This window comes from Pongo abelii, chromosome 16, assembly GCF_028885655.2.
Source record: "Pongo abelii isolate AG06213 chromosome 16, NHGRI_mPonAbe1-v2.0_pri, whole genome shotgun sequence".
Classification (NCBI taxonomy): domain Eukaryota; kingdom Metazoa; phylum Chordata; class Mammalia; order Primates; family Hominidae; genus Pongo; species Pongo abelii.
Window position 1 is genome coordinate 65,916,262 of NC_072001.2, and position 20,666 is coordinate 65,936,927.

Sequence of the window (20,666 nt, forward strand, 5' to 3'; positions counted from 1 at the left end):
CCTCAAAGTTTAGAGAAAATCAGAAAATTTCTCTGCAGGCCAAATGCCTCTGAGTGGGGCTGACAGGACGACTCAAACTCCTCACAGCTCAGGGGCCCTTGCAGAAACTAGCTGCACAGAGCGGCCATGCGGACTGGAATGAATTAAACCCAGACTGGCCTGCCTGGTATGGTTCAGAGGCTTTTTGAATGCCCAATGTAGCCAGCTTGCCATACTGAGCAGAGATTTGCCCAAGAATGAATTATAGGTACAAAGTTCTTTCTAGAAAACATATTATTGAAAAACTTTTTTTTCTGAATTATATTCTGCTTGGCATAACAGATATTATTAAATATTAGTTGAAATGAGTGACTATTCTGTGTCAAAGTATAATGGTCACAGGAGCACCAGTGGGGAAATTACATTGCACTGAGAAATAACAGTTCTCACCCTTTAACACGTAACTACTAACCTTTTTGATAATAACATCATCATAACAATAATACTTATTTAATACAATTTCAGATTTCTTCTGGAATCTCAAAATTCAGTTGTGACTTTTGGCTTCAGCCTCAACTTTAGCCAAATATAGATGTTTAACAATCTGGCCTTTTGCCAATATCCCTGATGACCATCGATGCGAAAATCCTCAATAAAATACTGGCAAACCGAATCCAGCAGCACATCGAAAAGCTTATCCACCATGATCAAGTTGGCTTCATCCCTGGGATGCAAGCCTGGTTCAACGTACGCAAATCAATAAATGTAATCCATCACATAAACAGAACCAATGACAAAAAACACATGATTATCTCAAAAGATGCAGAAAAGGCCTTCAACAAAATTCAACAGCCTTTCATGCTAAAAAGTCTCAATAAACTAGGTATTGATGGGATGTATCTCAAAATAATAAAAGCTATTTATGACAAACCCACAGCCAGTGTCATACTGAATGGGCAAAAACTGGAAGCATTCCCTTTGAAAACCGGCAGAAGGATGCCCTCTCTCACCACTCCTATTCAACATAGTATTGGAAGTTCTGGCCAAGACAATCAGGCAAGAGAAAGAAATAAAGAGTATTCAATCAGAAAAAGAAGAAATCAAATGGTCTCTGTTTGCAGATGACATGATTGTATATTTAGAAAAGCCCATAGTCTCAGCCCAAAATCTCCTTAAGCTGATAAGCAACTTGAGCGAAGTCTCAGGATACAAAATCAATGTGCAAAAATCACAAGCATTCCTATACACCAATAACAGAAAAACAAAGAGCCAAATCATGAGTGAACTCCCATTCACAATTATAAAAAAAGAATAAAATACCTAGGAATACAACTTACAAGGGATGTGAAGGACCTCTTCAAGGGTAACTACAAACCGCTGCTCAGTGAAATAAATGAGGACACAAACAACTGGAAGAACATTCCAGGCTCATGGATAGGAAGAGTCAATACCGTGAAAATGGCCATACTGCCCAAGGTAATTTATAGATTCATTGCTATCCCCATCAAGCTACTAATGACTTTCTTCACAGAATTGGAAAAAACTATTTTAAATTTCATATGGAAGCAAAAAAGAGCCCACATAGCCAAGACAATCCTAAGCAAAAAGAACAAAGCTGGAGGCATCACGCTGCCTGCCTGACTTCAAACTATACTACAAGGCTACAGTAACCAAAACAGCATGGTACTGGTACCAAAACAGATATATAGACCAATGGAACAGAACAGAGGCCTCAGAAATAACACCACACATCTACAACCATCTGATCTTTGACAAACCTGACAAAAACAAGCAATGGGGAAAGGATTCCCTATTTAATAAATGGTGCTGGGAAAACTGGCTAGCCATATGTAGAAAGCTGAAACTGGATCCCTTCCTTACACCTTACACAAAAATTAACTCAAGATGGATTCAAGACTTAAATGTAAGACCTAAAATCATAAAAACCCTAGGAGAAAACCTAGGCAATACCATTCAGAACATAGGTGTGGGAAAAGACTTCATGACTAAAACACCAAAAGCAATGGCAACAAAAGCCAAAATAGATAAATGGGATCTAATTAAACTAAAGAGCTTCTGCACAGCAAAAGAAACTATCATCAGAGTGAACAGGCAACCTAGAGAATGGGAGAAAATTTTTGCAATATATCCATCTGACAAAGGGCTAATATCCAGAATCTACAATGAACTTAAAGAAATTTACAAGAAAAAAACCACCCCATCAAAAAGTGGGCAAAGGATATGAACAGACACTTCTCAAAAGAAGACATTTATGCAGCCAACAGACATACAAAAAAATCCTCATCATCACTGGTCATCAGAGAAATGCAAATCAAAACCACGAGATACCATCTCACACCAGTTAGAATGGCAATCATAAAAAAGTCAGGAAACAACAGATGCTGGAGAGGATATGGAGAAATAGGAACGCTCTTACACTGTTGGTGGGAGTGTAAATTAGTTCAACCATTGTGGAAGACAGTGTGGCGATTCCTCAAGGATCTAGAACTAGAAATACCATTTCACCCAGCGATCTCATTACTGGGTATATACCCAAATGATTATAAATCATGCAATATAAAGACACCTGCACATATATGTTTATTGTGGAACTATTCACAATAGCAAAGACTCGGAACCAACCCAGATGTCCATCAATGATAGACTGGATTAAGAAAATGTGGCACATATAAACCATGGAATAATATGCAGCCATAAAAAAGGATGAGTTCATGTCCTTTGCAGGGACATGGATGAAGCTGGAAACCATCATTCTAAGCAAACTATCACAAGGACAGAAAACCAAACACCACATGTTCTCACTCATAGATGGGAGTTGAACAATGAGAACACATGGACGCAGGATGAGGAACATCACACACTGGGGCCTGTTGGGGGCTAGGGGAGGGATAGCATTAGGAGAAGTACCTAATGTAAATGACGAGTTGATGGCTGCAACAAACCAACATGGCACACGTATACCTATGTAACAAACCTGCACACTGTGCACATGTACCCTAGAGCTTAAAGTATAATAATAATAAATAAATAAATAAACAATCTGGCCTTTTGCAATCTGGCCAACTGTATATTCAGAGCACCTCTGTGCTCTTACCAGGGGAATGGGAGACAGGAGACCCTGCCTGGACTGGTTTCAGTTCCCTGACTCCTCCTCTCTTTCCTGCTTCCTGCCTACCCCAGCCCCCAAATAAGTAATTGGGCCAAGGATGGACAAGTGTCTCAAACCAGGCTAAAGCCCTTCCCCATAATTTTTCTAAATGGAGCCAGCAGGGAAGAACTTCTTTTTATTTTCTTTTTTGGAAGCTGAGAGGGATTTGACCTCAGAGCTGCTTCTGAAAGCTTCGTTCCTGGGCATGCAGGAAAAATCAGGCAGGAGAGAAAAAAAAGAAAGAGAATTGGTCCCCAGGATCTCAGAGCTGCCCTACCTCCCATAGCTCTTCCTTCCTGGTTCTCTAAGCTAGCCCAAGGTCCTTCCAATAAATCCTCCACTTATATTGGTCTCAGTTGAATTTTTGTTGACTGTCACCAAATGAGCCCTGATGAATGTAGCTAGTACAGGGCTTAGCACAGAGCCTTGTACATGGTAAGCCTGTGATTGTTGTCAAGCATTTGTCTTCATCTGTGTCCCTAGAGTCAGAGCAGTGCCTCGCACAGGTAGGTAGTTATAAAGGTTGACCAAACCTCCTGACCAAGTCTACATAACAACCAGCTAACAACAGGATGACAGGACCAAATCCACATATATCATTATTAACGTTGAATGTAAACGGGTTAAACACCCCACTTAAAAGGCACAGAGTGGGAAGTTGGATAAAGAAGCAAGACCCAACTATATGCTGTCTTCAAGAAACCCATCTCAAATGCAGGGACACCCCCAGGCTCAAAGTAAAGAGATGGAGAAAGATGTATGAAGCAAATGGAAAATAAAAAAGAGCAGAGGTCCCTATTCTTATTTCAGACAAAACCAACTTTAAACCCACAATAATCACAAAGGACAAAGAAGGGCTTTAAATAATGATAAAGTGTTCAATTCCAAGGAGACTTAACTGTCCTGAATATATGTGCACCCAACACTGGAGCCCCAGATTCATAGAACAAGTTCTTAGAGACTTAAGAAAAGACTTAGATAACCACACGGCAAAAGTGGTAGACTTCAACACCCCACTGACAGTGTTGGACAGCTGATTGAGGCAGAATACTATTAATACAAGATATTTTTGACCTAAACTTGACACTTGACCAAATAGACTTAATAGACATCTACAGAATATTCTACCCAACAAAAACCAAGATATACATTCTTTTCATCTGCACATGACACATACTCTAAAACTGACCACACCCTTAACCATAAAGCAATTCTCAACAAATTCAAAAAAATCAAAATCATACCAACCACACTCTCGGACTACAGTGCAATAAAAATAGAAATCAATACCAAGATCTCTCAAAACCATACAATTAAATGGAAATTAAGCAATCTGCTTCTGAATGACTTTTGTGTAAATAATGAAATTAAGACAGAAATGAATACAGTCTTTGAAACAAACGAAAACAAAGATACAACATACCAGAATCTCACAGCTAAAGCAGTACTAAGAGGAATGTTTATAGCACTAAATGCCAACACAAGAAGTTAGACAGGCCTCAAATAAATGAGCTAACATTACATCTAGAGGAACTGGAAAAACGAGAGCAAACCAGCTCCAAAGGTAGCAGAAGAAAAGAAATAACCAAAATCAGAGCTGAACTAAGCAAAATGGAAATGAGAAAAACCATGCAAAACACTGCTCAAAAAAAATCAGAGACAACACAAACAAATAGAAAAACATTCCATGCTCATGGATAGAAAGAATCAATGTTGTTAAAATGGCCGTACTGCCCAAAGCTACTTACAAATTCAATGCTATTCCTGTCAAACTACCAATGACATTTTTCACAGAATTATAAAATATCATTCTAAAATGTATTTCAAGCCAAAAAAGAGCCTTAATAGCCAAAGCAATTCTAAGACATAAGAACAAAGCTGGAGGCATCACATTACCTGACTTGAAACTGTATTACAGTAACTAAAACAGTACGGTACTGGTACAAAAACAGACACATAGACCAATGGAATAGGTTATAGAACCCAGAATTAAAGCCATATACCTACAACCATCTGATCTTCAACAAAGCTGACAAAAACAAGCAGTGAGGAAATGACTTCCTATTCAATAAATGCTGCTGGAATAATTGGCTAGCCATATGCAGAAGGCTGAAACTGGACCCCTACCTTTCACCATATACAAAAATCAACTCAAGATGGATTAACGAGTTAAATGTAAAACCTAAAACTCTAATGACCCTAGAAGAAAATCTAGGAAACACCATCCTGGACATGAGCTGAGGCAAAGGCTTCATGATGAAGACTCCAAAAGCAACTATAACAAAAACAAAAATACCAGCCCGGGCAACATGGCAAAACCTATCCTACAAAAAATTTAAAAAATAGCCCACCATGGTGGCATGCATCTGTAGTCCCATCTATTCAGGAGGCTGAAGTGGGAAGACTGCTTGTACCCAGGAAATCGAGGCTGCAGTGAGCCGTGATCACACCACTGCACTCCAACCTGGGTGACAGAGCGAGATCCTGTGTCAAAAAAAAAAGACAAGTGAGACCTAATTAAACTAAAGAGCTTCCGCACAGCCAAAGAAACTATTAATATAGTAAACAGACAACCTACAAATGGGAGAAAATATTAGCAAATTTTGCATCCAACGAAAGTGTAATATCCAGAATCTATAAGGAACTCAAACAAATCAACAAGCAAAAAAACAAACAACCCCATTAAAAAAATAGGCAAAGGACATGGACACTTCTCAAAAGAAGACATACATGCAGCCAACAAGCACAGAAAAAAAATACTCAATGTTACTCATCATTAGAGAAATGCAAATCAAAACCACAATGAAATACCAATAATCAAAAAATAACAGATGCCAGCGACGTTGTAGAGAAAAGGCAACGCTTATACAATGCTGGTGGGAATGTAATTAGTTCAGCCACTGTGGAAAGCAGTATGGATTTTTCTCAAATAACTTAAAATAGAACTGCCATTCTACCCAGTAATTCATACCTAAAGATATATAAATCATTCTACCATAAAGACACAAGTACATGTATGTTCATTGCAGCACTCTTCACAATAGCAAAGACATACAGTCAACCTAGATGTCCATCAATGGTGGACTAAATAAAGAAAATGTGGTACATCTACACCATGGAATACTGTGCAGCTATTAAAAAAAATGAGATAATGGCCTTTGCAACAACATGGTTGGAGATGGTGGCCATAATCCTAAGTGAATTAATGCAAGAACAGAAAATCAAATACCACATGTTCTCCCTTGTAAGTGAGAGCTAAACACTGAGTACACATGGACACAAAGAAGAGAATAATAGACACTGGGGCCTATTTGAGGGTAAAGGTGAGGGGAGGGTGAGAATTGAAAAACTACCTATTGGGTATTATACCTACCTGGGTGACAACATTATCTGTACACCAAATCCCCGTGACATGTAATTTATCCATGTAACAAACCTGCACATGTACCCCTTGAACCTAAAATAAAAGTTGGAAGAAAAAAAATATCCTTACTCGTGAAGGTGAAATAGAGCAGGATGGCCTGGAAGGTCACCAGCAGTTCTGACGCCCCATGACATAGCAATGTTGTAGGCACTGCTGCAGTCTTGGTAGGAATTTAGCTCTCAACTGGGTAACCATGGGCCTTACAAACAGAACCATCATCATACCAGAGACAGCAGTGACTAATGTTGATGGAATACATACTCTGTGCTTGGAACCAACTCAGGAATCAAAAAGGCTCCCAGGGCCAGGAGTGGTGGCTCATGCCTGTAATCCCAGCACTTTGGGAGGCTGAGGCAAGTGGATCACCTGAGGTCAGGAGTTTGAGACCAGGCTGGCCAATGTGGTGAAATGCTGTCTCTACTAAACATCACAAAAATTAGCTGAGTGTGGTGGCATGCGCCTATAATCCCAGCTACTCGGGAGGCTGAGGCAGGAGAATTGCTTGAACCTAGGAGGCAGAGGTTGCAGTCAGCTGAGATTGCGCCATTGCGCTCCAGCCTGGACAACAAGAGAGAAACTCTGTCTCAGAAACAAACAAAAAGGCTCTCGGGGTGAAGGAAGTGGGGTCAGGACAGGGGAAAAATCATGGAAGACTTTCTGGGAAAGTTCACATATTCGTTTAACAAATATTTACTGAATACCTGCTATGAAGATAGAAGAGTGGGGGTACTGGAAAGAGTATGGGCTCAGAGTCAGGGCACCTGTCTTCATTACCCTGACCTGAACACCCTTGTTAGGGATCTGTGAGAAGTCACCTCCCCACTCTGAGTCTCAGTCTTCCCAGCTGTGGAGAAGGTGGATGAGGTTGGCAGTTTTCACTCTGAATTTCCTTGGAGTTCAGGGTTTTTAAGAGGTTCCCAGGAGCCTCCTGGCAGGAGTCTATGAAGAGGAGGCTAAAGGTTAGGCCTAGACCCCCACACACCTGCTTCAACAGCACTGCTTTTATCTGCTTTTTGTATTGGGGTCCCATGTATATTCCATTTGGAAAAATGTTCTGATGCTTTAACAATGATTAAAAACAAGGCAATCTCCAGGTCCCCTCCAGCCCTGCCTATCCAGGACTATCTGTGCCAGACCCTGTATTCCATGCTGAGGAAGCATGGAGCTGGAGACCCTGCCCTCGCAGAGCAGAAGCAGATACAGAAGCAGGAGCGGAAGGAGCTCCCTGAACACATGGATGATGCTCTTCTGTACCGGGAAGAATCCCTTCATGCCCACACTCTCCTGGGGAAGGACATATCCCCCAGGGAGGCCACAGGGTCCCAAGAAGAAGCAGCTGCTGTGGGTCAGCAATCAGGAAACCCAACCTCTAGTCCTGGCTCTGTCCCTTCCTTTCTGTGTGAATTTGGGAAGGTTCTTAAACCCCTTTGAGCCTCTGTTCTTTTGAATCATAGGCTCCTTTTGAGAATGAAATGAAATGGTGGTCATGGGACCTAACATACAAATGCTACTGCTATTGCAAAAGAAAACTCAAGGCAGAAGAATTCATTTGAAGCTACCTAATTCCAATCTCCAGCCCTGCGTCCCTGGGCCCAGCCAAGAGACACTGTGTAGTAAAACAGTGGCTGTACGTGCACCCCAATCTTTGGTTTGAAGTGCTTTGTCTAAGTGTAAGTATCATTTCTTCCTAAATAGCTCATGTGCCATGACTGGTAATGTCCCAGTCTGTCTTCCACCATCGTAGCCCTCCAGTAGCTCTGTATTGCATGCACTTGGGAGGTGGCCGCAAAATGCTTAAGAGCCAGACTGCTCAAATCGTGCTCTGCTACCTAACAGTCTTTGTACCTTAGTTCCCTTTTGCAAGAGAGTAATGGAAATAATACCTACGTCAGAGTGATATGGAAAATTAGATGCACAAATATGCATAAAAGGTCTAGAATGGTACCCAGCCCAAAGAAACGGCTCAGTAGATGTTATTATTCGGCTAGTGGCACACTTGGTCTCCAGCACCTAAAGCAGTACAAATGATGGCTTCAAAAATATTGGTGCAATAAATGAATAACAGCAAATGTTTTTATCTCTGCTGTAAGCGCTTTACACATATTAACTGGTGCAATCTTCATGCAACCCTGTGAGGTGCAATTTATTATTCCCATTTTATAGATGAGGAGACTGAGGCACAGAGAAGTTAATTATCTAACCTAACGTATGCAGCTACTAAGTGGCAGAGCCAGGACTTGAGCCCAGGCAGCCTTTACTCTTTTATTTCCCCCTAATGTTTATTAATTAGAATATTTACCAGATTATACAGCTAATATATTCAAGGTAAAAAAAATTTACAATACAAGAAAGTATCATTTTAAAATATCAATTTAAATTCAACCACCCGCAGGTGAGCGCTTGGTCAGTGTTCTTTCTGTGCGTGTGTCCTGCGTGTTTATGTGTAAGTGTAGTATTTGCACAAAATAGGATCATGACATATATGCACTTTTTTCTTCATCGTGAGCATACTCATGGGTTGAATTTTGTCTCCCCCAAAATTCATATATTAAAGTCCGAACTGCCCCCCCAAATCACAAAATGTGACTCTTTGGAGATAGAATCTTGACAGAGGAAATCAAGGTAAAGTGAAATCTTCAGGGTGGCCCTAATCCAGTATGACTGGTGTCCTTATAAAAAGGGGAAATGTAGAGACAGACACACAGAGGGAAGACCATATGAAAAGATGTAAGGGGAAGATGGCCATCTGCAAGCCAAAGAAAGAGGCAGCTGGGAACAGATCCTTCCCCGAGAGCCCTGAGAAGGAATCGACTCTGTCAACACCTTGATCTTGGGCTTGTAGGCTCCAGAACTGTAAGGCAATAAGTTTCTATTGCTAAAACACCCAGTCTATGATGCTATGGGCAGCCCTAGAAAATTAACTTCAGCATTTCTTTTGGTCTCTGCTTACTTCTTGCCCCTTATCACCAACCCCTATTTCCTTTGCCCTATCCCTGGAGTCCATCCTTGGATTAAACTTTCTCCCTCATCCCTTTCCCCAATAGGGTCCTTACTCTTAACCTTTACACAAATGAATTACTTAAGCCACTCCTTCTGCACAAACTTTCCTGGACCCAACTTGGTGAAGGACCCCTGTAATTAAAAAAACAACCAAAAAAAAGTCCAAATTTTCTCTAATTCCTAGTATGTCTGCTCTGGGTAATGGGGCCAGAAAGTCTTTCAGAAACTCCTACAGAGTGATGGGGTCCACATCTAGCCCCAACCTAGGCCTCAAGTTTCCTAAGAGAAGATGAAGATTATGGAGAAGCTTGTAAGGAAGTTATTCCCAGCTGTAATAATGAAGGAGGCGGAATGCTCATAAACTATTGTTAGCATTCCAGAAAGCCTGACGAACATCCTAGCTTCTATTCTTCATGGAACTGAATTAAGTACTAGACCAGTCAAGCAGCTGTCCAGGTCGCCAACATGTGAAAGCAATAAAACATATTGAACTAAGTAAGAAATACAGGGTGACTTAGCTCTGGCCTCCAACTCCTTATTTGGCTGGTTAAAAGTAAATGAAGCTGACAGCATTCACTAGAAAAAACAAGAAAAGAGGCCTGGTGCGGTGGCTCATGCCTGTAATCCCAGCACTTTGAGAGGTTGAAGTGGGAGGCTGCCTTGAGGCCAAGAGTTTGAGACCAGCCTGGGGAACATAGTGAGACCCCCATCTCTGTAATAAAATAAAATAAGCTAGGCATGGTGGTACCCACAAACAGTCCCAGCTACTCATGAGGCTGAGGCGGGAGGATTGCTTGAACCCAGGAATTGGAGGACGCAGTGAGCCATGATAGTGCCACTGCACTCCAGCCTGGGTGACAGAGCAAGACCCTGTCTCAAGAAAAAGAAAAAGAAAATGAAAATGAAAATGAAAAAGAGAGAGTGAGTGAGAAAGGAAAGGAAATGAAATAGGAAATCGCTTCTGCTCTAATAAGACTCTGCCTAGCCTCTTGGTTGCTCAAGTGAGGAACATGTCCTGGATATGCACAGAAGCACCTGCAGCCCTCAGCTTGGCCCATCAACAGGGACCTGGAGGGCCAGTGTCAGTCAGCTGAACACCAGAAAACCAGGAATGTGCCCATCATAGTGCCATTCCTTGGAATATTGTTATCCAGGTTTTAAATCCTGCCTTCCAGGAAGTTAGCTCAGAAAATCACAAAAGCCACCAAAAAAGAAAAGTAAAACTATGAAAGTCCATTTATAAAAAGAGAGAACTTTTAAAATTATACTAACAGACTTTTTGTCTATTGCCATGGTAATAACTCTGTCCTTGGCGAGTGGATGAGTCTCATGCCATCCATGTACGAATGACAGAAAATGTACAATGAAAGACAGTTTCAAATAAGTTCAATGTATTATATATCCATTATTTTGGGCATAAAGAAAAGTATAGTAAAGAAAAATAGGCACTTTGGGAGGCCGAGGTGGGTGGATCACTTGAGGCCAGGAGTTTGAGACCAGCCTAGCCAAATGGCGAAACATCATCTCTACAAAAAATACAAAAATTAGCCAGGCATGGTGGTGCATGCCTGTAATCCCAGCTACTCGGGAGGCTGAGGCAGGAGAATGGCATGAACCCGGGAGGCAGAGGTTGCAGTAAGCCAAGATTGCAACCCTGCACTCCAGCCTGGGTGACAGAGCGTGACTCCGTCTCAAAAAAAGAAAAAAGAAAAAAAAAAAGAAAAATAGCATTACTATCTCTCCACCCCTGTGCTATATCAATTTGGAAAGGCCTAGCAAAAGTGTATCCAAAATATATTTTAACCTAAAACTGAAAGTCAAAGTATCAAAATAAATATTCAACAAAAGCCAAATATCACAATCACAGAAAACCTTCTGAGATATACAAACAAACCTGTAATTTTATTTTTAAGTTATTCTTATAATTTTATTATGAAAACCTTAGTTATTAAAATGTTAAACTTTGACACAATACAGGAAAACAAACAGCACTGTCAGTTGCTGGATTGCTCCTACAGTTATTATACTGCATATTTACATTACTAAGTAGTTGTTCACTTTTAGCTGGCACATTTAATGATATCACTAACCTTTTGACTCAAGGCAATGTAATTTTGGAAAATGTTTTTCAGTAACATGTTTTTATGATTTATAACTGTGATAGGAAGAACAAGAGCCCACAAAGATGTTCACATTTTAATAACCCAAACCTGTGAGCATATTACCTTACATGGTAAAAGGGATTTTCTTTTTGTAGTCTTTTTTTTTTTTTTTAATTTATTTTAAGTTCAAGGATACATGTGTAAGTTTTTTATATAGGCAAACTCATGTCACGGGGGTTTTTTGTTCAGATTATTTTGTCACCCAGGTACTAAGCCTTGTACCCACTAGTTATTTTTTCTGCTCCTCTCCCTCTTGCCATCCTCCACTCTCCAGTAGGCCCCAGTATGTGTTATTCCCTTCTTTTTTCCATGTGTTCTCATTATTTAGCGCCTACTTGTGAGAACATGCAGTATTACGTTTTCTGTTCCTGTGTTAGTTTGCTAAGGATAATAGACTCTAGCTCCATCTACGTTCCCACAAAAGACATGATCTTGTTCTTTTTTATGGCTGTGTAGTATTCCATGGTGTATATGTATCACATTTTCTTTATCCATTCTGTCATTGGTGGGCATTTATGTTGATTCCATGTCTTTGCTATTGTGAATAGTGCTGCAATGAATATTCACGTGCATGTATCTTTATGATAGAATGATTTACATTCCCCTGGGTATACACCCGGTAATGGGATTGCTGGGTCTAATGGTAGTTCTGTTTATAGCTCTTTGAGGAATCACCACACTGCTTTCCACAATGGTTGAATTAATTTACACTCCCACCAACAGTGTATGAGTGTTCCCTTGGCAAAAGGGATTTTCAAGGTGTAATTAAGATCTTGAAATGGGGAGATTATTCTGGATTAACTGAGTGAGCCTGATGTTTATAAGTGAGCCTAAACTTTATAAGGGGAAGGGAGAGGTATGGAGTCAGAGAAGGAGGTGTGACAAAAGAAGAGGTGAAAGGGAGAGAAAGGGAGAGAAAGGGAGAGAAAGGGAGAGAAAGGGAGAGCAAGAGTGAGCAAGAGTGAGCAAGAGCAAGCAGGGTGCAAGCAGGGTGCAGGCAGGCAGGTGGTGGGGGAATTGGTTTGAAGATACTACAGTTGGCTTTAAAGATGGAAGAAGGAGCTGAAAGCCAAAGAATGTAGGCAGCCCGCAGAAGCTGAAAAGGCAAGGAAATGGATTTTCCTCTAGAGCCTCCTGAAGAAACACAATCCTGCTCATAACTCTGGGCTCAATAAAACCTATCTTGGACTTCTGACCTCCAGAACTGTAAGATAATAAATGTGTGTTGTTTTAAGCCACTGAATCTGTGGTTACTTTGTTATAGCAGAAATAGGGAACAAATAAAATAACTCAGGAAAATCTTTTAAAAATTTCTTATCTTCAGCTTATGAAAATGATTAGTGGTCTACAGCAATCATCCTGACAATTTAAAAATTCAGTCTCCAGGATTCAAAACTATAAGGAGTTATCTTCTTAAAGCATTTTTACAAAAATGTGTTGTTATGAAGTTTGATGATTAAGAAGATCAAAGTGTGTTTAGAGCCCCTAATTTTTCTCTAGTACTTCTTTGTTTCATATTCTCAATATCCTTTTTTTTTTTTTTTTTTTTTTGAGACAGGGTCTCACTCTCACTCAGGCTGGAGTGCGGTGGCACAATCTCAGCTCACTGCACCCTGGACCTCCTGGGCTCAAGTGATCCTCCCACCTCAGCATTGTGAATAGCTGGGACTACAGGTGTGTGCCACCATGCCCAGCTATTTTGTTATTTTTTTTATAGATGGGGTCTCGCTACGTTGCCCAGGCTGGTCTTGAACTCCCAAGCTCAAGTAATCTGCCTGCCTTCATCTCCCAAAGTGCTGGGATTACAGGTGTGAGCCCCGTATCTGGCTAGTATTCTTTATTATTTCTGGATTGAAGATAATTTATCATACATGTTTACATGATTTTAGATTTTTCCACCTTGTGAAATTTTGAGGTTGGTGGCAAAACTGACATTCTGCTTTTAATTAATCTTTAATAAAATGTGAAGAATTTCCAAGTAGAATATATTCTTGAAATATTTTTGCCCTAAAAAATTCAATAGCTAAAAATTACAGTTCTTGTTTAAATGCTAGTGAATAATTCTACAAAGATTAGAATTATCATGTAAATTCTTATTAATCTCTCTTATTAAACTTAATATTAAACTCTATAAACTTAGTAAAAAAAGACAATATTCTTTCTCAGCTAATCTAGAGATAATGCATTTTTCCTAATATTTTTATTAACTAGTTTCCTAATTTAGAAAATTTATTTTTTGTAGAGATGGGGCCTTGCTGTGTTGCCCAGGCTGGTCTTGACCCCCTGGCCTAAAGCGATCCTCCTGCCTCGGCCTCCCAAAGTGCTGGATTAAAGGTGTGAGCCACTGCTCCTAGCCTCTAATTTTTTAAACTATGTGAATTTAATTCTTATATTTTGCATAATATGAACACCATTCACAATCCTCATTACATTTTGCATCATTTTACTCATACAATTACATATATTTCAAGGAGCTGTTTTTCTCTAAAGTATACATCTAGAATCCTTATCAGAATTTGAGAGGGCCAGGCATGGTGGCTCACGCTTGTAATCCTAGCACTTTGGGAAGCCGAGGCGGGTGGATCAGGAGGTCAGGAGTTCAAGACCAGCCTGGCCAACATAGTGAAACCCTCTGTCTCCTAAAAATACAAAAAAGTAGCCGGGTGTGGTGGCTGGTGCCTGTAATTCCAGCTACTCAGGAGGCTGAGGCAGGAGAATTGCTTGAACCCGGGAGGCGGAGTTTGAAGTGAGCCGAGATCACGGCACTGCACTCCAGCCTGGGTGACAGGGCGAGACTCTGTCTCAAAAAAAAAAAAAAACAAAAAAAACATTAAGAGGAAATATTCAAATAGTAACAATATATCTATATAAAAGCAGAAAATGCAAAAAAGAAAGAAAATACTACTAATAAACAGTATACCTGATTGACATACTTTGTTCATACCATCACCATTATTTCACAGGCTAGCTATGATATGCAACCATGAGAGATACTGTGTGTCAACTCCCTGACCTAAGCAATCACCCAAACCGTAGGGGCAAGAAGCCTGGAAACAACGCTTCCCAGACTCTCTGGCTGGCAGGCTTCAGGTTAGATTCTACTCTCACTTGTTTGGGGGATGCAGAAGAGAAGGAGAAGCCAGTGTTTGAGAGGCAGGACAGGCCAGCTCGCAGCAGCAGCAGCTGCTCCTGTAGGGTTTTGCATGGCGTTCTGGCATCTCCTTGAGAATCTCCCACTTTGATGCTGCTGGAAGCAGACACCATTCATGGCCACTTCCCTGGGATCTCTGAACTTCCAGATTTCAAAGTGGCCTTTCTGCCCTTTCTTCCTGCTGCTCTTGTGAGGTCGTGAATACCTCTAGTTCCCTGTATTGAACCTCTCTTCCTTCTCTGAATACCTAGAGTGGCTTCTGTTTTTCTGACCAAACCCTAATACAATAACATGCACATACAGTAAGAAGATCATTGATCACCCTCAGGTTCAGGGAAGACACAGTATCTTGAAGTAGGCATTTGAGTATGTGGCCTTCCAAAGGCTGAAGACAAAGCAAAGCAAATCTCGCCTAACTACCAAGGCTAAAGCCACATTCCTGTGCACCCCGATTTCTGTCCAGCCAGAGCAAGCCCACAGGTCTTCATCTGACCGTGACAAACTTCAATGAGGCTGCTCAGCCTTCATAAAAGCCGAATGTATTTGTTTTGTTGTTGTTGTTGTTTTGTTTTTACCAGGATGAAATCAGCACAGTGAGGTAATAATACTTCTGGCCTGTGGGCACTCGGGCTCTGCAACATGAGAAAAACAACCATTACTAAGGCATCAAGTTGGTAGGTAGAGTCTTTCCACATGTGAAGGTGCAGTAAGTAGGGCTGGGAGTAAATGAACAATAAAATGCATCCCTTATGGTGCAAAGGACAGGAACTCCCTGCATCAAGGAATGGGGAAACAGGGCAAGGAAGACAGCTCAGAGCCAGTGAAAAGAAAACCTAGTAAGCACCCAGTGTTGTGCTGGTCCAGTGGTTCTCTCCATGTTTTTGGTCTTGAGACCCGTTAAAAATTACTGATGGCCCCAGACTTCTGTTTATGGATCACTACCATTTTATAAATTGAAACTGAGAATATTTTAAAAAGAAGAATACACAGCACACATCCCAACAGCTGTAAGAGCCAGTAGGCTTTGGAAACCACGAAGGTGAGAAAATGAGAGTAAAAAGACAAATAACATGTTGGTATTTTCATGAAAACAGTGTTGACCTCGAAGCTACCCTGAAAGGGTCTTGGGGACTCCTGGACCACACTTTGAGAGCCACTGTGCTAGGCTGTTGATTCTAATCTAGCTCATTTCATTCTCTTAACACTGAAATGTGTGTAATTACTATTCCCATTTGACAGGGGAAGAAACTGATAGATCAGAAAGGCCTAAGTAACTTGCCCTAAGTAAGCTTGCAGATCAGGATTTAACCCTGCTCTCTCTGCCTCCAGAGCCTCCACTGGAACAAAGGACTTGACCACGGGAGGGCCAGGCCCAGGAGGGATTAGCTGGAGAGTCCCCAGGCGGTCATGAGGGTCCCCGCAGTGGGAAGAAGGAACCGTCCCCTCGGGAGCTAACTGGCCATGAGGAGAAACTGGAGTACCCAGCCTTACCCCCACTGCGAAATGGGCCCACATCCTCGACGTTATGGTCTGGGAGAGGGAGACAGCCTGGAATGGAGACCTGGCTGCCAGTGCGAACTTTGCCATCTGCTGATGTTGAGCCCTTGGCCAGGCACCCCTAAGGGGTTGGGCTAGAGAGTGTCTTAGAGCAAAACACCATAGGGACTCCCCCCAGCCCTGAGCTCTCAGTCCTGTATCCGGACTAGAATCTCAGGGTTGTCTGGTCAGCTGAGGGTGGGAGATGAGGCTGCATAGCCTGAGAGGGAAAACAGCTCTATTCTCACTAACCCACATGGGCAAAGATCAGCCCAGAGAATCTGGGGCCTTTTCCAGGACCATAATAGGTGATTTTGCTCCAAAGCCTGCCAGTGGGAGTATCAGTTTAAATCCACCGAGAGCAAGTTTTATATTAGAATAGCATTCCATAGCTACTGCTGGCCTTCCACTGGGGAGCTCTGTTTCCAATCTCAAAGATGTCAAACAATTTTAAAGGCACAGAAGCTCAGTTTTACCCAGCCGGGCAGGCAATGGCAGAAGGCATGTGACTGCCAGCATTCCCACAGCAAATGCTCAAGGCAGCTTCACAGCAGCCCCCACCTCAACCCTGACCCCAGACTCTGGTCTCTATTCTGCTTCCAGCTCCAAGACAGGCTGGAGGAACAGCTGGTCCAGAAACCTGGGGTGCCCATAGCTACCCACTCAGACCCTCTGTGGGATGCATGACTGTCCACATCCTCAGGGAGGCCTGCATTTGCTTAGACACCTAGCTCCTGGGCACACTCCCTGGAATCATAGGCCACTGCCAGGTCCCCCATGCCCATGGCCACGGCATTCCCTGCCAGCCTGGCATACTCCTCATGCCGCCTCCCAGGCAGGGATGGCCATAATCTGTGAGCAAAAATAACACTAACAATAGCTCACATTGTGAGGTTCTTCCCACTGCACGCTTCTCATGCCCTGTCTTTCCGGAGCTTTACAAAAACTCTACAGGGTTTGCAAGTGATAGCCCATTGTCCTTCTTCTTTATAGATGAGGAAGCTGAGGCTTGGTTCATGAAAGGGGGTGTCTAAGGTCACTCCATGGGAGAGCTGGCACTAGGTCCCAGGTCTCTCCATCTCAGCCCAGGGTTCCCTCTGCTGTCTGGCATTTTTGGGGTGAGGTACAGAGCAAAAATGGTGCAGGGCACTGGGGCCAGAAGTGTAGTGAGCCCAGGACCCCTTTCTTGCCTTTGTCTCATCACTAGTGGCCACCAGCCATGAGTCCTCAAGGGATCATTCTCTGAGCTTAGAAACATACAAATCAGGAGTTTCAATCAGCTGAGCAATCTGTTTCATTTTAATTTTCTTTTCTAAATTTAAATTTAATTAAATATTAAATTTAAACTTAAATGGAGAGATTTAAATTTAATACTCAAATCTCTCTCTCCCTATGCCTCCTGTTCCTGGTTTCCGGAGTGTAAAGAGCCTGCCTTTGGCCATCTCAGGAGCATTGGTGGGTGAAGCTCATCTTAGGAATCCTTCTTGGGCTGTGACTGTGGCCACTGAGCAGGTTATTTGGCAACATGCCCGGGTGAAAGAAACCCTCCAACTTTCCAGACATCATGTAATAGGCCCTGCGTCCTCCCTTCCTGGGCTTGGGTCATGATGAGAAAGAGGCTAACCTCACTTTTGGGACCTAAGTGAGGTTAGCCCTTGTCTTGGTAAAGCCACTTCTGGGAAGCAGCGATTTGCCCAGACCAGTGGTAAACGTTGGGGTGGTCCTACCAGGCACAGGCCTGGATGACCTCCAGGGCTCCCCGCCCCCAATTCTGCAGTGGTGGGAGGCAAGCCTCAGCACTTAACAGGCTGTTGCTGGACAAATGGAGCCCAAAGCAGGGGGTGGAGAGGGTCAGGCAGCCAGAGGGAGCCATATGAGGCTTCAGCAGTGGGATCCCAGCTTGATCCAGGTGCTGTCACCTCTGGCTCTTTACCCAGAGGAGTGGTGTGCAGAGACGGAATCTCATGCAGCCTGGCTGAAGACACTGGGCTCCACATTGAGTTGCTCTGTCAGGAAAGACCTGATACATGAGTGTCATGGAGCAGCACAGAGGACCCTTCAACCAAAGTCATGATCTCACCTCTCAGGGTTGGCTGGCTGTCCCAGTAGTTACAGGATTCTGAAGTGGACTTGGGGTGGAGAAGCACTCACATGGGCGCTCAGAGATTCTTGCCTCTAGTAAAGAGGAACCTCGCACATCTGTGTCCGGAGAGATTCCGCTACGAGGCTGCTGGAGCCGCTCTCTCGGGCTGGACAGAGAGCTGGTGGGTGACTCCAACCTTCCTTTGGGGGCCAGCTCCTCCCGGTGCCTTGCTAGGAAAAGTCCTCGGGAATCTAAGGAAAGGCACTCTACCAAGCAAATGGCTCAGCTTTGTGCTATGAAGGCCAACCTTCCCCTTGACAGCAACTCCTCTTTTTAGACCTGTGTACTCAGCCCTCAAGCTCCCGTGGCAGTGTGAGAACAGCACCTTTTATCCTTCACTCTTGGCCATTTGGGCGCTGGGGTCGGCAAAGGTGTAAACTGCTTCCTGCATCACCATTTGTGAATCAGGGGCTGATGGCTCACAGGTCTAAGGTGATCAGATGCAGGTGGGACAGCAGGTGAGTAAACAAACAGCCGCAAGAGAACGTGATCTGTCCTTCATGGAGGTGAGAACAAGGTGCTGGGAGAGTGGGGATGGTCATGACTAAAGCCATGGGAGCAAAAGAGGCTGCGAGGGCATGATGCCACCATAGCCTGCCATGGGTACTGCCTGCTTAGAAGGCTGACAGCATGTGTGGGGAGGCCCAAGAGGCGAATGGGAAGACAAGGGCTAAAGGAGGAGTCAAAAGGCTGCCCCAACATGTTAATAACTCCTAATGTGGCTCCCTGGGTGGCAGGCCTGACCCTTGCCCACTCCCGAGAGCAGATTCTCAGAATAGGCTTCTGATGAGAGTGCGGAATGAGTCAAGGTCATTGGGTGCAAGTAACAGAAACCAGTGGGCCCATGTAAGCTAAGAAGGAATCTATAGGGAGGATGTTGAGGTGTTCACAGAATCGGCAGAACTTTTTGGAGAAGCTGGGCTTGGAAAACAGATGGGAACCAAGAGAGGCTGGACAGCAGCCAACAGGTCAAGCGCACATCCCAGAAACACCTGCCATTGCCAGAGGTCACCTTTCAATTGTCCCTGCATCTTGGCATCTTTCCTCCAAGGGTCGAAGTTTCAAATGACAGAAACATGAATCCCAACTCCCGCATCTGGCTGACAGAGGGCAGGGAGCAGGCCCTTCTGGGTCCTGGTGTCTGGTGAAGGGAGGCCTGGACGCCTTAGGGACAGACATCCAGCTTTTCTCCATGCAGCCTTGTGGTGGCTAGAGAGCTTCTGACTTTGGGGATTGGGCAGCAGTTGCCAGGAGGAAGCATCCGTTCTCCCAGGGGTTTTACTCCTCCTAAGCTATGGAAAAGTTCAGTAACAGCCTGGGGTTGGAGGCATCCCAGGGTCCCAGGTTGGTAGAAGGGCAGAAGTTACTTTTCTAGTTTCTGCCTTTCCTAATAACTAATTCATTTCTTTCTGTGGCTTTTTGAGAAAATATCTTGTTATCATCTGCATAGAGATCCTACTGTGTACAGTACAAGGTAGAGGTAGGGAAATCCTAAACAGAGCATAATGAGGACTCCTCTGTAAAGGAATTTTCACGATTGAAATGTATTAAATGCCTACTGTATGCCAGCTGCTGGGTTAAGTACACTTTTATACGGCAGGGAGAAGAATATATTCTAAAACCTTGCTACACACTATATGTAATAACCTGAAACTGGAAGCTACCCAAATGTGCACCAACACTGGAATAAATTATAATATATTCATATATTGGAATACTGCAGTATAGCAGCATTCTTGGAGCCTGGTCTGCCCCTATGGGTCCCTGTGATCCTTTCAAGGAAGCTGCAAAATCAAACCTATTTTCATAGTAATTCTAAGATATTATTTGCCTTTTCCACATTGATGTACAAAAGCAATGGTAGGTAAAACTGCAGGTGACTTAACACAGATCAAACAACAGCACTAAACACAACTAGTAGTCATTGAATTATTCACTCCCATACATCCTCACTACAAATTTTCCAATTTCACTCAAGATTGTATCTTGATGAAGCAGTAAAAGTTATTAATTTTAGTCAGTCTCAACCCTTGAATGCATGTCTTTTTAATATTCTGTGTGACAAAATAGGGAGTTTGCATAAAGCACTTCTGCTAAATACT

The 20,666-nt window shown here is 42.8% G+C and overlaps 1 long non-coding RNA gene across 5 annotated transcripts in view; it reads right to left on the reverse strand.

Moving 5' to 3' along the window:
• The window catches only part of LOC112129045 (uncharacterized), a 56,478-nt gene that overhangs the window by 30,958 nt on the left and 4,854 nt on the right, over window positions 1-20,666 (reverse strand). For 3 of the 5 annotated variants that reach the window (XR_008513633.2, XR_010137475.1, XR_010137472.1), the window contains exon 1: window positions 6,642-6,765. The exons of the other annotated variants lie outside the window; for them this stretch is intronic. This is a non-coding gene — a long non-coding RNA (uncharacterized LOC112129045). Of the gene's footprint in view, window positions 1-6,641; window positions 6,766-20,666 lie in introns of those variants that run through there. 5 annotated transcript variants of the gene reach the window in all.